The sequence below is a fragment of the Rhinichthys klamathensis genome, unplaced genomic scaffold, assembly GCF_029890125.1.
Source record: "Rhinichthys klamathensis goyatoka isolate OS25496 unplaced genomic scaffold, OSU_Roscu_1.1 h1tg000274l_1, whole genome shotgun sequence".
Taxonomy (NCBI): Eukaryota; Metazoa; Chordata; class Actinopteri; order Cypriniformes; family Leuciscidae; genus Rhinichthys; species Rhinichthys klamathensis.
Window position 1 is genome coordinate 864630 of NW_026606793.1, and position 17121 is coordinate 881750.

The following is a 17121-nucleotide window of genomic DNA, read 5'->3' on the forward strand; positions in this document are numbered from 1 at the left end:
TGAACCCAGGCGCAGACAGCAGATGCAATGAACACAGGATTTATTGATACAAAAACAGGAAAACAAAACCCACGAGGGGGCAAAACAAGACAGAGTAGATCACACCAGACTATGACTAGAAACTAAGACAGGAACAAAATAAAGACACGAACAGACACTTCTTGAATAACTGACTTCTCTATGAAATACTCACTGATAGAAGCACACAACGTCAAACAATGAACCGACACAGGACAGCAAACACAAGGGGATTATATGGGGAACACTAATGACGAGGACAGGTGAAACTGACTAGACACTAATCACAAGACGAGGATAACAAGGGGGCGGGGTTACGAGACGAGACAACACAAGCACATGGTCCAAATAACAGACCATGCGCTTGTACATAAAACATGGGTCTGCCATGATCCTGCCACAAGACCAGAGAAAACAGAGACATGATGACAGAATCATGACAGAAGTTTAAAGTAGTTTAAAGATTAAAGTAGTTTGAAGTTTAATTTAGTATACTAGAATAATAATAATAATAATAAGTTTAAGTCCAATATCAGTAAGATTATTAAAGGCATCTTAAATGTATTTTATGAATAAAAATGTAATGTGCTTTTTCAGACCAAGACCATACTGATGAGGAGGACGAGCCGGTTTTAGTGGTTGAACCCCAAGCTGTAAGTCTAGGAAATATTCAAGTGGAAAAGCATCCAGAATCTCAATTTGCCTCAAATGCTGGACTTTCAGATGCTAAATTGAATGTTGTTTTTTCTTGCAACTGCAAGTTTTACAATGGAGGAAAGTGTTCATCTTCATTCAAGCACCAAGAGTTGCTGTCGCTCAGGATGAGGTATTTGGAGATGGATAGTGTGGCCCTCGACCTGGTCCTGTTAGCTCAAATCCAAAGTCACCTGCACTGTGGGGAAGAGACAGTCCGCACTAAAAAAGCATCACAGACTGCACGGAAACGTTATCGCCTAGATTATTTTTATGAAGGGCTGAAAATATGTCGGGATACTTTCATGTATATGCATGCCGTGTTTAAAGATCGCTTGGCTGCATTAATCAAGCATTACCTGCAGAATGGTGTGACTCCTAGGATCCATGGGAACAAGGGAAGGTTGCCTAAGCATGCATTAGAAGTTGATGACATCAAAAGAGTGGTTACATTCATCCACAACTACGCTGAGGAAAATGCCGTGCTTCTTCCAGGGAGAATACCTGGGTACAAGAGAGATGACCTCAAGTTGCTGCCCTCCTCCATCAGCAAAATTGCGATTCACAAGCTGTTTAATGATTCCTGTGAGACCAGTGGCCATCGAGCTTTGAGTGAGCGAACGTTTTATCATCTCTGGCGGCAGTATGTGCCTAACGTGTTGCCGATGAAGCCGATGTCAGATCTATGCTGGACCTGCCAAAAGAACAGCACTTTACTGTTAAAGGCCTCAAAGAAAGACCTGGATGAGAAAACTGAAACATTTCGGAAAGCTGAGGAACATCTGTTGCAGGCCACAACAGAGCGGTCATTTTACAACACCAAGGTGCAGCAGTGCCGCAGAGTTGTAGCCGAGAATGGTGTAACCAAGCTGCTGGATCCTGGGAACAGTGCGCCCAATTCTTCGTCTGCTTTTGAGGTAATTTACTGCCCTATGCACGGTACACTCACAGCTATTGCTATGTTGTTATACTGTACAGAACATGCTGTTACAAAGACAAAATCCATCATTGACTAAGCTATCTTGTGATGTCTGTCATTAAGATCTAGCTTAATGTAATTGTTTATAATTGTTACAATTTCATGTATTTAGTTAAAATTATGTAATTGACAACATGGCACCATTTGTGTCTGAATAGAACTTAATTTTTGATGATGCATTTACAAATTCAGTAAATATTCTCTGTCTTCTCTCTATCTCTTTAAGGTTCATTACAGCTTTGACTTTGCGCAACAGGTCCATTACCCTCACAATCCCATGCAACCAGGACCCATCTTCTTCAAGACACCACGCAAGTGTGCTGTGTTCGGCGTCGTGACGGAAGGGCTTCCACAGATGGTCGTCTTCCTTCTAGATGAGGCAACTGTGGTAGGCAAAGGGGCCAACTGTGTCATCAGTCTTCTGGACTACTTTTTCGACAATTATAGTTTGAAGGAGACCCACTTGCACTTACATGCAGACAATTGCTCAGGCCAAAATAAAAACAATGCAGTCATTCAATATCTTCTATGGCGCGTTGTAACAGGGAAGCATCAGAGTATCACCCTTTCATTCATGTTAACCGGACACACCAAGTTTGCTCCTGACTCTATGTTTGGCCTGTTCAAGCGCAAGTACAGGAATTCAAAAGTTGACTGCTTGGCTGACATTGAGAATGTTGTGTACAAGGCTTCTCCAAGTGGTATGCTGATCCCTCAACTGTGTGGTGATGAGGCGGGCAATGTCATCGTTCCTATGTTTGGCTGGGACACTTACCTGTTACAGTTTTTCAGGAAGCTCCCCTCTATCAAGCCACTCCATCACATTGATTGCAGAGCAGATTGGACTGTAATGTGCAAGACCCTATCAGAATCTGAGCCAGTCACACACAAGTTGCTGAAGTGTAACCTAGCAGATGTACCGTGTGAAAAACCTGCCACTTTAAAACCAGAGGGTCTTAGTGAAGAAAGGAAAAAGTACCTTTTCCATGATATCAGGGAATTTGTAGCAGAAAATTACAGGGATCTGGTTTGCCCTGACCCAAACATGCAGATGGAAAATGCTGTCCATGCAGAGGTTGTGACACCTGCTCCACCCCCAACTCATGGTGTGGGAAGACCAAAAAAGACCCCACAATCGCTTGCCAAAAGAATAAAACTGGCAGAGAACATGCATATGCACTCCCTTTAGAGTTAGATTTCTAATAATTAAAAAAAAAAACTTTGTGATTATATTGATTATTATTGTTATTGATATTGACTGACCACAACCACATGACTGACCACATCATCGTCTGGCGGACTGCCTAGGCGGAGTACGTTTTCCATTCTCCGTTGCTGGGTCCACCGCAGGGCCATCAATGGAGACCTGCTGCCGAAGTGTTGACTTGACTGACCACGTCTTTGTACAGTGTTATTTATTCCTTTTTTTAATCACCGCAGGGTGAGACTGTTCTAGGTTGAGTGAATGTTGTTTTCACTTGTGTCTTTCTCTGATATGCGTTGTTTATTTACCTACTGATGCTCTTGTAAGTGGATCTCTCTCTCTCTTTTATTATTATTAAATACATTATTATTAATTATTCTCGAGTTGTATTGGCAGGTTATTTCTTGATTATGCATATCCTACTTTTAGAGTGCTGGTAATGGTAGGCATATACAGTAACTCTGTACACAGTACTGTGGTATCTCTTTCCTCCCCATGCGTTTAAATGTTATTTGCATGCATTTTGGTCATGCATATCATGTAAAAAGACTCATATTTACCAAATTAATAGAATTTCCCCCTAAAAGTATCATACATCACTGAATAGGGGAGGATGTAAGCTTTAATTTGGTATATGACACATAGTCAGGAAAATTATGGATCAGAGGTATTGCCAGAGGTATTGCCATTTTAAATTTTACTTATTTTCAAATTGGAATTTCTCAAAAACCTAAAATTCCGAGCTCGGAATTCTCCAAATCTTTGAAATGGCCCAACTCAGTCAATATTAGGTATATCAATGAGAAACTTTCACAGCCTATTCCTTATACTGGGTAGAGTGAGCTGATGTAAAAAAAAAAAAAAAAGACTTTAGCTGGGTTATCACAGGCAGGGTCATAGGGACCTATGAACTGACCTATAAAGCCCTAAACGGTTTAGCTCCTGTGTATTTAATGGACCTTCTATCGCCCTACAATCCATCGTGCTCTTTAAGATCACTAAATTCTTCTGGTCTTCTGGTCATTCCTAGGATATCTAAGTCCACTAAAGGAGGGAGGGCGTTCTCACATTTAGCTCCTAAACTCTGGAATAGCCTTCCTGATACTGTTCGTTGCTCAGACTCGCTCTCCCAGTTCAAAACTAGATTAAAGACGCATCTCTTCAGCCAAGCATTCACATAATGCTTACCTTTTATACTACTGTTGAATCAGATCAAATGCATTGATATTATGAACAGCAGCTACGCTAATTATTTCCCATCTGCTTTTCTGCTGTTATCTCGGGACGCTAGTCCTGAGGTAAATAGCGTTCGTCAGCTCCAGTTTGTATCTGTTATGATGTGGTTGAGACAAGAAAGAAGCAGGATCCACTTGCAGCACAATTTATTAAACAAACTCCAAACTGGACAAGGACTCAGACAGGGGACAGGGAACAGGGAACAGGACTCAGGAACAGAACAACCAACATCCATGTTACAACATCAAGAACTCACAAAGACTGGACTGAAACACGGGGCTTAAATACAAGGCCAAACAAGCTAAACAAGATAACAAGGGGGCGTGGTATACATGAACACAAACGAGGAGCGGGAAAACTGAACAGGACTGAACCAAAAGCACAAGGACAGGGGGAACACAGACAGACATTACAACATAGCCCCCCCTCTATGGGCGGCTCCCGACGCCCATCAAAACTTGAAACATAGTTCGGGAGGGTGGTGGAGCGGAGGCGGTCCCGGGGGAGGGATGGAGGGCCAGGTCCGTGCAGGGAACGGGACCGGGGTCTTGCGATGGCGGACCTGGGCCATGGAACATGGGCGGAGCTGGACGAACAGACTGCCAGGGCGGAGCAGGCTGTGGGCGTGTCCACGACAGAGCAGGCTGAGGGCGAGGCCACGGCGGAGCAGGCTGAGGGCGTGACCAGGGCGGAGCAGGCTGTGGGCCCTCGGGCGTCCAGGGCGGAGCTGTCGGACCCTCGGGCGTCCAGGGCGGAGCTGTCGGACCCTCGGGCTTCCAGGGCGGAGCTGTCGGACCCTCGGGCTTCCAGGGCGGAGCTGACCCTTTGGGCGGCAACGGCGGAGAAGACCCTTCGGGCGGCCATGGTGGAGAGGACCCTTCGGCCGGCCATGGCGGAGAAGACCCTTTGGGCGGCCATGGCGGTGCGGCCTTCACAGTCCCATCCAGGGTCCTACTGCCCCCCCCCCAAAATTTTCTTAGGGGCAGCCATGGGGTCAGCAGCAGGAACAGACACCAGCGCAGGATCAGCGGGCTCTGGCGCAGGATCAGCGGGCTCTGGCATAGGATCAGCGGGCTCTGGCACAGGATCAGCGGGCTCTGGCACAGGATCAGCGGGCTCTGGCACAGGATCAGCGGGCTCTGGCACAGGATCAGCGGACACCGGCTCAAGTGTGTGCGTAGCCCACACACACCACATGGCTGTGGCCATAATGGCCAGTGTTGCGGTCACTGAGGGCTCAGGCGGCGCATGCGTGGCGTGATCAATCTCTGGCTGGGCAGACGTGACGTGAACGGTCTCTGGCTGGGCAGACGTGACGTGAACGGTCTCTGGCTGGGCAGACGTGACGTGAACGGTCTCTGGCTGGGCAGACGTGACGTGAACGGTCTCTGGCTGGGCAGACGTGACGTGAACGGTCTCTGGCTGGGCAGACGTGACGTGAACGGTCTCTGGCTGGGCAGACGTGACGTGAACGGTCTCTGGCTGGGCAGACGTGACGTGAACGGTCTCTGGCTGGGCAGACGTGACGTGAACGGTCTCTGGCTGGGCAGACGTGACGTGAACGGTCTCTGGCTGGGCAGACGTGACGTGAACAGTCTCTGGCTGGGCAGACGTGACGTGGACGGTCTCTGGCTGGGCGGTCTCTGGCTGGACGGTCTCTGGCTGGACGGTCTCTGGCTGGACGGTCTCTGGCTGGACGGTCTCTGGCTGGACGGTCTCTGGCTGGACGGTCTCTGGCTGGACGGTCTCTGGCTGGACAGGCGGGACGTGGATAGGCTCCAGGGATACTGTGAACTGGCAGGGTGCTTCATCAGCCAAGCCCACCGTAGATGCCGAACCCCCCAAGTAAAGGGCCAGGTCAATATATCCCTCTAGGGTCCAACCGGTATAATCATCCGGCATCAGTTGCGCGATATCCGCATCCAGCCCGCTCCAGAACAGGTCCATGAGCTCAATGTCATTAAGCGATCCCAGATGGCAGCAGTTCAAAAAGTCCCTCACATACTTCTCGATCAGCTGGCCATCCTGAAACATAGAGGCTAGAAATCTTCTTAGTACCTGGTTGTGGACAACTGCTGGATCCATCGTTTGGTGAGTTCTTCTGTTATGATGTGGTTGAGACAAGAAAGAAGCAGGATCCACTTGCAGCAAATAAATAAATTTAAATGTAAATGTAAAATGTAAATGCAGCACAATTTATTAAACAAACTCCAAACTGGACAAGGACTCAGACAGGGGACAGGGAACAGGGAACAGGACTCAGGAACAGAACAACCAACATCCATGTTACAACATCAAGAACTCACAAAGACTGGACTGAAACACAGGGCTTAAATACAAGGCCAAACAAGCTAAACAAGATAACAAGGGGGCGTGGTATACATGAACACAAACGAGGAGCGGGAAAACTGAACAGGACTGAACCAAAAGCACAAAGACAGGGGGAACACAGACAGACATTACAACAGTATCCAGCCTCTCACGGAGACTTCAGATGCCCCAACACCTGCGATGAGACGACTCGACGCCTGTGAAGAGATGACTCAACGCCGGCAATATGTTATGCCCTAAATTAATACATGATGATTAACTAACTATATTCTTCTATGTACATTTCTGAAATGCACTTTCTGTAAAGCTGCTTTGAAACAATATGTATTGTGAAAAGCGCTATACAAATAAATTTGAATTGAATTGAATTGAAGGTAAAGCCCCATACATTAAAGGTACAAATATGTAGAAATATTGGAGAGTTGCTTGTTATTACTGTCAAATAATGTTTATATAAAGTAAACCTGCATACATTAATGGTAAAAGCTTGTAAATTTATTGGAGATGTGTCTGTAATTACTGTCAAATAATGTTTTTATAAAGCAATAACTGTTAAAAATATGTTTCTGAAACTTAATATCACAAGATCTTGTTTTTTTTTTGTACAGGATAAAACCAATATTTAACAGGAATTTACTGTAAATAGATTGAATAATGAAAAAACAAAAGTTTAAATCGATCAATATACTGGTATTGGGCTTTAAATTAGGGTATCTGAAGGTAATTATACAACATTTTCTGTGTGTTTTACATATAAAAGTCTTTACTTTGACAAGGAGTTCTTGTAGATGGATTGGATTATCCTAAAAATATACCAAATAATACTGTATTAAAACAGAAGTATTTGTTTTAATTGTTTAATTTTAAGGTATTTCTGCAATATTTGTAAGTTTTTATACAGATTTATACATTCGTTTAACATTCAAAAGACATTTTTTTATGAGATTTTTTTTCTTTCTACAGCAGTTTGACTGTAAAAATACAGAAAATGTTTACGGTAAATATCCGTTTTCAAAAAACAACATTTTTCGGTAAAATGATTTAAGTTTTTTTACTGTAATTTGACGGTAAGTGGTTGGCAACTTTGCTGCCAGACTTTTTACCGTTATTTTACGAAAAAAAATTTTACAGTGTGGGCAATCGGACAAACATAACAACATCTCAAATATAGTCTTTTCATGAGGAAGTTAATGCAAAGTTCGTATATGTGTGTGTGTAAGTTTGTGTGTGTGTGCGAGGTTGCGTCATTGAGAGGTCCAGCCAGGCCATCTGGCATCCCTTCATCCGCGGAAAGGAAGATGGAAAGGAGCGATAAGACTTTTTGAAGCTCGGACCCCTGGGTAGAGAGTGTGTGTAGGGTGTTTGTGAGTGTGTGCGTGTGCGAGGAGTCCAGCCAGTCGTGTTGCCTGCAGTGGGGGGAGCGTAGAATGTGTGAGCCTCTTTATGGCACTTGCTTCCGGTCGCGTTGGAGCACTTTAAACACGACTCTCTGGCGCCCTACTAGTGAATTACAAGGCAAAGGTTAGGGGTTAGAAGGTTTCCACGTGTTGGGCCGCATGAGTCACGCTAGCCCAGCCTAGATACCCTACAATGCTAAGGCAGCAGTGAAAAGATAATGGTACACTATTTGCTTTTGATTTGACTCTGATGCTCGGGATCTGTAAAGATCATAATTCCATAAGTTTATCCTGATGGAAATTGTTATGGAATATGCAATTATTCTATTATAATTATGCCATTTTGTATGAAGTACTTATGTGTTATAGTTAACCACAATTGTAACTTTATATAATGAAAGTGTTTTTATAAAGCAAGACACCAGAGGTTGTTGTTAAACGATTTGGTAAGAAAGTGTTATATAATGAAGGACATTCAAAGGAAAATTACAAATAATCATTGTAACCATTTATTGAGAAAATGGTTTATAAAGTAAAACACTACAATTGTTGTTGTAAAATCATTTATTGAGAAAATGGTTTATAAGGTAAAATACTATACAATTGTTATTGTAAAATCATTCATTGAGAAAATTGTTTATAGAGAAGCACATACCACACTTAATGTTTTAAGCATTTATTAATAAGCATAGAGAGGAACAAAACATGTATTAGAAAGAGTTGTGCTAAAGAAAGAAGAACAATGCAAGCATTACTGTTGTGTGTGTTGCGGACGAGACACAGAATACAACAAGGAAAAGGTCAGAAGAAGGAGGACGAAAAGACGAAAGGCTTTATATGAACAAGTCCTAGTGAGTTTCCAGAGGATTTCTGAAGACGTCAGAGAGTTTGATGGACTTTAAAAGCACTGGAGAGATAATGTCCAGACGCTGATTCACCAACGGCCTCTCTGGTGTTAGATGCTTGCTATTGCGCCTCATGCAGTTAAAGCTGGTAAACTATTTGGTTTTGATTTACTTTGAATTGTGTTTTATATATTAGTACCTTTTATGTAAACTAACCTGTATTTAATAAAAAAAAATATATAATTGAAATGAAGAAGCTCGCCTGCCATAAGTCTCTGCTTTACAAAAGCTTGAGCTGAACTGACCACGGAGAAGTCTTCTGTGATCTAAATATTGTGAGTATGGAAATTCAAATGCTTATTCTTTAGGACAGATTTGACTTACTTTACCTAACCTGAGAACAATTAAAATAAGGTAAAAGGTGTTTAAAATGATGCACCATAAAACAAAATATAAAGAGTCATTAAACTCTTTAAAGTGTTTTTTTAACCACACAACCAGTTCAGCTCAATCTGAACGAAGCGCCCAAAGATTATTAATGCTCCTTTCAAGGGTGCAAGAATCAGTTCCCGCCCCAAGTGTAAAGCCAAACCTGATTGGTTGTAGCGAGAACGTGCTACGATTGGCCAGCTCAATGTGGCCATTATCTTATTAATATCCGAGTAATTTCTTATTTTACTTTTAGAATAAAAAGTAATTACAGTAATTAATTAATAAGTTAGTACTGCATTACACCCAACACTGATTATGCAATTATGCTGATAGAGCACACCCTGTATTGTATTTTAATGACTATTTAATATTACCTCTAAACTTTGACTGGGCTTGGCATGTTGCATATTCATTGTTCTAGGAACCTCAAATAGGCTATATTTTAATTGTTGTGTATGTTGTGCTTCTCGATAATTATGTTCTAGTTAGGGTCATTTCATTTGCAGCATATATGTAGGGCCCGGGCATAAACTCAAACCCAGGGGCCCCAGACCTGATCTTTGTTATTTTTACTTGCGCTGTTTACTTGTCTTTATATTTATTAAAATACTTACAATATATATTTTTTTGTGATGGGCCAGTGAAGATTATTGCAGGGAAATTAAAAATCTGAACCAGAATGAACTGTATAAAAGCTCATTTGTGTTGAGCCCTGCAAATATCAAGACCTGCCTCTTTTGTTATAAAATAAAGTTTTGTTATGGGGAAAATAATAATGTTGAAACTAGGAATTTCACTAGGAAACCAGACAGCAATCTCATTCAATGTCAGTCATGTGCACAGTGAAATATCTGTGATGAAGAGTCAGAGGCGTCCGAATCCATGTGCAATAACTTTAATGATGAACACAAACAGGCAGAAAACAGAGAAAGCACAAGGTAGAATATATACTGGGGCAGTCCAAACTCAGAGTGGTTACCAGGCAAGGGTCGAAGGCAGGCGGCAAACGTTCACAGAGTAATGGGGAAAACAGGCGAGAATCAAGGAACCAGGAATACGTAGAAATATAGGAGATTGCTCAGAGTTGCACGCCGTGGCAGTAACAAGACCTCACAGAGAACAAAGGGGAGCAAGGTCCAGATAAAGGGGAGCTGAGTGGGAACAGGTGGCTGAGATGATGGAGATGAGACCGGGATGGAAGGAGGTGATTAGTGAAGGGAGTGATGGGAAGTGAAGTCCTAGAACTCAGGAGAGAGTGATCTGGTGAGGCCAGGAGGAGGCGTCGTGGAGCGCATCGTGACAGAGCCCCCCCCCCTGCGAGCGGCTCCCGAAGCTAGGACCTGAACGGCGACGGGGTCTTCCACGGGGTCTGGGAGCAGGACGATCAGGGTGATTCTGGTGGAAGGTGGTGAGAAGAGCCGGGTCAAGGATGTTTTGGGACCTTTCCCAGGAGCGCTCCTCCGGACCGCATCCCTCCCAGTCAATTAGGTACTGGAGGACCCCTCTATGGCGCCTGGAGTCCAGGATCTCTCGCACACGGTAAACCTCCTCGCCTCCGATGTCGATGGGGGGAGCATTCCTCGCCACGACCTCCTCCTGGTTATCCTCTCTCCTGGGTGCAGCAGCCGGTCTGAGGAGAGAGACATGAAAGGTGGGTGAGATGCGGTAAGTGGAAGGAAGTGCTAACCTGTAGGAGACAGGGGTGATCTGTCTCAGGATCCGGAAGGGACCAATGAAACGTGGAGACAACTTCTTGCAAGGGAGTCGGAGACGGAGATCACGAGTGGACAACCATGCCCATTGGCCCGGTCTGAAGATGGGGCCGTCTCTTCTGCGTCGGTCAGCCTGCTGCCTGAACTGACGTACCGCACGCTGGAGATGGACGTGGGCGGTGTTCCAGGTCTCCTCACTCCTCTGCAACCATGCGTCCACCGCAGGGAGATCCGTGGGCTCACCAGACCAGGGAAACAATGGAGGTTGGAACCCGAGCACGCACTGGAAGGGCGTGAGACCTGTTGACGGTTTGCGGAGAGAATTCTGGGCGTATTCTGCCCACACAAGGAAACGACTCCAGTCTTGTTGATTACGGTGGCAGTAAGTTCGGAGGAAGCGGATGAGGTCCTGGTTCAGCCTCTCCACCTGTCCGTTGGCCTGCGGGTGATAACCAGAAGTGAGACTGACATTAATGTTCATTTTACTACAGAGAGCTCTCCATACCCGGGAGGTGAACTGGGATCCTCTATCTGAAACGATATCCTCCGGCAATCCATACAAACGGAAGACATGGTGAAGAAGAGCTTCAGCGGTTTGGAGTGCTGTGGGTAGACCAGCCAGGGGAACGAACCTGCATGCCTTGGAGAATCGGTCAACTACTGAGAGGATAGTAGTAAAACCCTGAGAGGAAGGCAGATCAGTGACGAAATCCACTGCAATATGGGACCATGGCCGTTGAGGGACGGGAAGTGGCTGAAGAAGTCCGGCCGGCCTTAAGTGGGAGGCCTTTGAGATGTTGCATGTAGGACACTGACGAATGAATTTGACTACGTCTGCATGAAGATTGGACCACCAGAAACGATTAGTGACTAGCAGAAGTGTGGCCGCAATCCCGGGGTGACCAGCGCTGGGAGTGCAATGTACCCACTGAAGAACACGAGTGCGGAGATCCTGTGGTACGAAGACTCGGTCAGGAGGACATTCCGGAGGGGTCGGATGATCCCCTTGTGTGGCAGAGATCTCAGTCATGATGTCCCACTGAACAGGGGCTACGATGAGGGTAGATGGCAAAATGTACTTGGGCTCGGGATGATCGGATTTACTGTCAAATAGGCGAGACAGGGCGTTGGCTTTGCCGTTCTTGGAACCTGGACGATACGTGATCTTAAAGTGGAACCTCGAGAAGTAGAGAGACCACCTGGCCTGTCGGGCATTCAGACGTTTTGCTGACCTGATGTACTCGAGGTTGCGATGATCGGTGAGGACAGTAAAAGGCAGACGAGCACCCTCCAGCCAATGTCTCCATTCCTCGAAGGCGGCCTTCATGGCCAGAAGCTCCCTGTCACCCACATCGTAGTTGCGTTCAGCCGAAGTGAGCTTACGAGAATGAAAGGCGCATGGAAACATCTTGGCTGGATTACCGTGTCGTTGGGACAGAATGGCGCCGATTCCTGAATTCGAAGCATCCACCTCCACGATGAACTCACGCTCGGGGTCCGGATGATGAAGGATGGGTGCCGTAGTGAACTTCTCCTTAAGTCGTTCGAACGCGGAAGAGCATTCTGGAGACCACTTCAAATGTTGCCTCCCCCCCTGTAGGAGGGATGTGAGAGGTGCCGCCGTGGTGCTGAAATTACAAATAAATCTACGGTAGAAATTGGCAAAGCCCAGGAAACGCTGCAATTCTTTCACGGTGGTGGGTCGAGGCCAATTGACTACTGCTCGGACCTTACTGTCGTCCATGATGACTCCTTCAGCACTGATGACATACCCCAGGAACGCAATTCGGGTCTGGTGGAACTCACACTTCTGGACCTTGACATACAGCTGGTTGTCGATGAGGCATTGAAGTACGGCTCGCACATCCCGGACGTGTGCTTCGAGGGTATCAGAGTAAATAAGGATGTCGTCAATGTAGACAATGACTCTCTGGTTCAGCATGTCCCGGAAGATCTCATTTACGAAGGCCTGAAAGACAGAAGGACTGTTAGAAAGCCCAAACGGCATAACCCGGTATTCGTAGTGCCCGGTGGTCGTAGAGAAGGCCGTCTTCCACTCGTCACCCTCTCGAATACGAACCAGGTTGTAGGCGTTCCGCAGGTCCAGTTTGGTGAAGAACTTGGCGGTGCGGAGCATCTCCAGTGCAGCGGGGACCAGAGGCAGAGGATAGCGGTACTTCACAGTGATCTCGTTTAGACTGCGATAGTCAATACAAGGACGGAGACCTCCATCCTTCTTCTTGACAAAGAAAAACCCAGCTGAGGCGGGAGAAGTGGAAGGAGTAATGAAGCCCTTAGCGAGTTGTTCTTCAATGTAAGACTTCATCGTGTCGGTCTCAGGTTGGGACAACGGATAGACTCTCCCACGGGGCGGGTTAGCTCCAGGAAGAAGTTCAATGGCGCAATCCCAAGGTCGATGTGGGGGAAGTTGAGAGGCCTCTCCTTCACTAAAGGCCAGAGCAAGATCATGGTATTCAGTGGGAACCCCCAACAGGTCAGGATTCTCGGAGCGGCTGGAAACAGTTTCAGGACCTAGGACAGCAGGTTGACAGTTTGTAAAACAAAAAGATGACCACTGAATTACCTTCCTCTCGGACCACGAAATGTAGGGGTTGTGCTTCTCCAGCCAGGGGAAACCGAGAATCACAGGGTGCAGCGGTGAATTTATGGTGAAAAGTTGGATGGTCTCCGAGTGCTGAGTGCCGACATTAAGGGTTAACTGTTGAGTGATATACTGTATCTTGTCTGATCCCAGGGGTCGTCCGTCTAATGCTGCCACTGACACCCGGGATTCACATGGTTTGAGAGAGAAATTATGAGTTTTAGCAAAAGTGAGGTCAATAAAATTTCCTGCTGCCCCCGAATCAATCAAAGCATTTACATTAACAATACCCTCATCAGAACAGAAAGATACCTGTAAAGTAAGAGAGTTGAGAGAACGAACACGGGAACTCACCGCAGCAGAATCTCTCGAGGTGGGTCTTACAGGACATGTTGACCTCATGTGACCAGTACGGGCGCAGTAAAGACAGAGGTTGTTGCGCATTCTTCGCTCACGCTCCTCAGTGGATAAGCGCGTGAAGCCGATTTGCATGGGTTCAGGCTCAGAACTGACGGAAGGATTTACAACGACCCGGTGTTTGAGCGGGGTGCGCCGCGCTCGCATCAAATTATCAAGGCGAATGGTTAGATTCATCAGCTGACTGAGAGTTTTATCCTCATCCCGACAAGCCAGCTCTCCTTGTAAATCGGAATTCAGACCCTTGCGGTAAAGCAGTTTCAGAGGATCCTCTTCCCAGCCTGTCTGTGCAGCGAGTGTGCGGAAGTTGAGGGTGTAATCCGCCGCGGAAGATCCTCCTTGATGAAGAGACAGTAACAGCTCGCCCGGTTCCTTTCCACCGGCTGGATGCTCGAAAACCTCTCTGAATTGGGCGAGAAAGTCGTCATAAGAGGGGAAAGTAAGCTGACCACCTGCCCAAAGCGCTGTCGCCCACTCCAGTGCCTTCCCAGTCAGCAGCGAACAAATGAAAGAGACCCGGCTGTCGTCGTTTGAAAAGAGGTGGGATTGCTGGTTAATATACAGAGTGCTTTGCAGAAGAAAACCCTTGCATGTTGCTGACGAGCCGTCGTATTTGTCGGGTAATGATAAACGAGGATTATTGGAAGCTGGAATGTTACTCACACTGGAGGATGGTTGAACTGGAGGTGCAGTGGTTTGAGCAGCGTCGGCGGTTTGCGTCGTGAGGGACCGCATGGATCTCACCAGTTCTTCGGTAAGTGAAGTTAATTTCTCAAGCTGCTGTTGATGAACGACCAGTACGGAAGCTTGATTGGTGACTTCTGAGGCTAGACGATGCAAGGTTGCTGGATCCTGTATTGGTGAGGTCTTCTGTGATGAAGAGTCAGAGGCGTCCGAATCCATATGCAATAACTTTAACGATGAACACAAACAGGCAGAAAACAGAGAAAGCACAGGGTAGAATATATACTGGGGCAGTCCAAACTCAGAGTGGTTACCAGGCAAGGGTCGAAGGCAGGCGGCAAACGTTCACAGAGTAATGGGGAAAACAGGCGAGAATCAAGGAACCAGGAATACGTAGAAATATAGGAGATTGCTCAGAGTTGCACGCTGTGGCAGTAACAAGACCTCACAGAGAACAAAGGGGAGCAAGGTCCAGATAAAGGGGAGCTGAGTGGGAACAGGTGGCTGAGATGATGGAGATGAGACCGGGATGGAAGGAGGTGATTAGTGAAGGGAGTGATGGGAAGTGAAGTCCTAGAACTCAGGAGAGAGTGATCTGGTGAGGCCAGGAGGAGGCGTCGTGGAGCGCATCGTGACAATATCATTAATTAGGCATTTAAAAGCTCTATTGAGAAAATGAAAACATGGAAAGCTAAAAAAGCAATCATATCAGGATACTTCATGACTTTCAGAACAAATATTATATCTAATTCAAGCAGAATCAGCAGAAAATGGACAATAACAATGAGATGTTGATAAAATGTTGATAAAACGAGTAAAGAGTTTAATCAATCATTACATGAAGCAAATACAAACATTAAGTGAAAGTGAATGAGACAGATCTCTCTCTTTACTGACTTATTAGAGCCAAAACGTCTCAAGAGAAGAAAAGAAGAAAATTGTCCAGTTTCAAAGATACATATACGCATCTTGTCGAAGTGGAAGAGAAACTAGATGTTCTAATGAAAAACAAATTATTATCAGATTCACATCTCTTAAAAGTGTTATGGCCTTCTTCTCCAGTGTGAATTTTCTGGTGGTCTTTCAGTTAATCTTCTGTAGTAAAGGACTTCATCCCTGAAACACACACCACTGTGTCTTTTCTTACATTTACATTTATTCATTTAGCAGACGCTTTTATCCAAAGCGACTTACAAATGAGAACAATAGAAGCAGTTAAACTAACAGTAGGACAACAAAATGTGAGTGCTATAACCTTTCTCAGTTTGATCCAACACAGAACCCGTTTTTTTTTTTTATATATAAAAATTTAAGGAAAAGAAAGAGAAAGTGTTAGTATTACTGTAATAAGTGCTGCCGAAAGAGATGCGTCTTCAACCGTTTCTTGAAAATGGTTATGGACTCAGCAGCTCTGGTTGAGTTGGGTAGGTCATTCCACCAGCGGGGAACAGTCATGGTAAAGGTCAGAGAAAGAGATTTTGTGCCTCTTTCACATGGCACCACAAGATGACGTTCGCTTGCAGAGCGCAAGTTTCTGGATGGCACATAAGTCTGAAGTAATGAGTTTAGGTAAAAGGGAGCAGAGCCTGTGGTTGTTCTGTAGGCAAGCGACAGTGACTTGAATTTTATGCGAGCTGCAACTAGCAACCAGTGCTATTTTGTGAGGAGAGGAGTTACGTGTGCTTTTCTTCTGTAATATTAAGGATGAATCTTCTCCTTTGTGTGAATCTTCTGGTGTTTCTTCATGACTGATGCCCAGTTTACCGCACTGATCACAGTTAAATGGTCTTTCTTCAGAATGAGAAGATGTGAAACTCTCATGTGAATCTTCAGCCTTGATTTAAATGTGAAGCATTTTTTACACTGAGGGCAGGAGACAGATTTATTGGCTTCTGTTTTTCCTTTCTTGTTCACGTCCATTAAAGGAGAACTCCGGCGCAAAATGAACCTTTGGTCTAATTACACATTGTTACCTAGTCAACCGTTATCTGAGATTTGTTTTCATGATTATCGAATGTAAATAGTTTTATCTCTACAAACAGTTTAGCCTATAAAGCTAGTATAACGCTAGTATATTGGGCATAGTGTAATGACAAATAAAAATCGCTTGTTAATACCACTAACAAGGCTCAAAATAGCCCCACACTAGCACGGTAGCATAATGAGGGTCCCTACCTTCAAACCGAAGCATTGAGAACTTTGTCAGTGTCCAGACAGTTTAATAAGAAGATATTTTAAACATAGTCAACTTCGCGTATACAGGCAGAAGCCATCTTTGAAATACAGCCTTTACCAGTCGATCTACGAACGCCAATCCAAGCCTGCTGTTCGCGCTCACCTTATCACAACTTATAGCTCGTTCACATTCTCACCAGCGCACTTGGATCGGCGTTCGTAGATCGACTGGTAAAGGCTGTATTTCAAAGATGGCTTCTGCCTGTATACGCGAAGTTGACTGTATGTTTAAAATATCTTCTTATTAAACTGTCTGTACACTTACAAAGTTCTCAATGCTTCGGTTTGAAGGTAGGGACCCTCATTATGCTACCGTGTTAGTGTGGGGCTATTTTC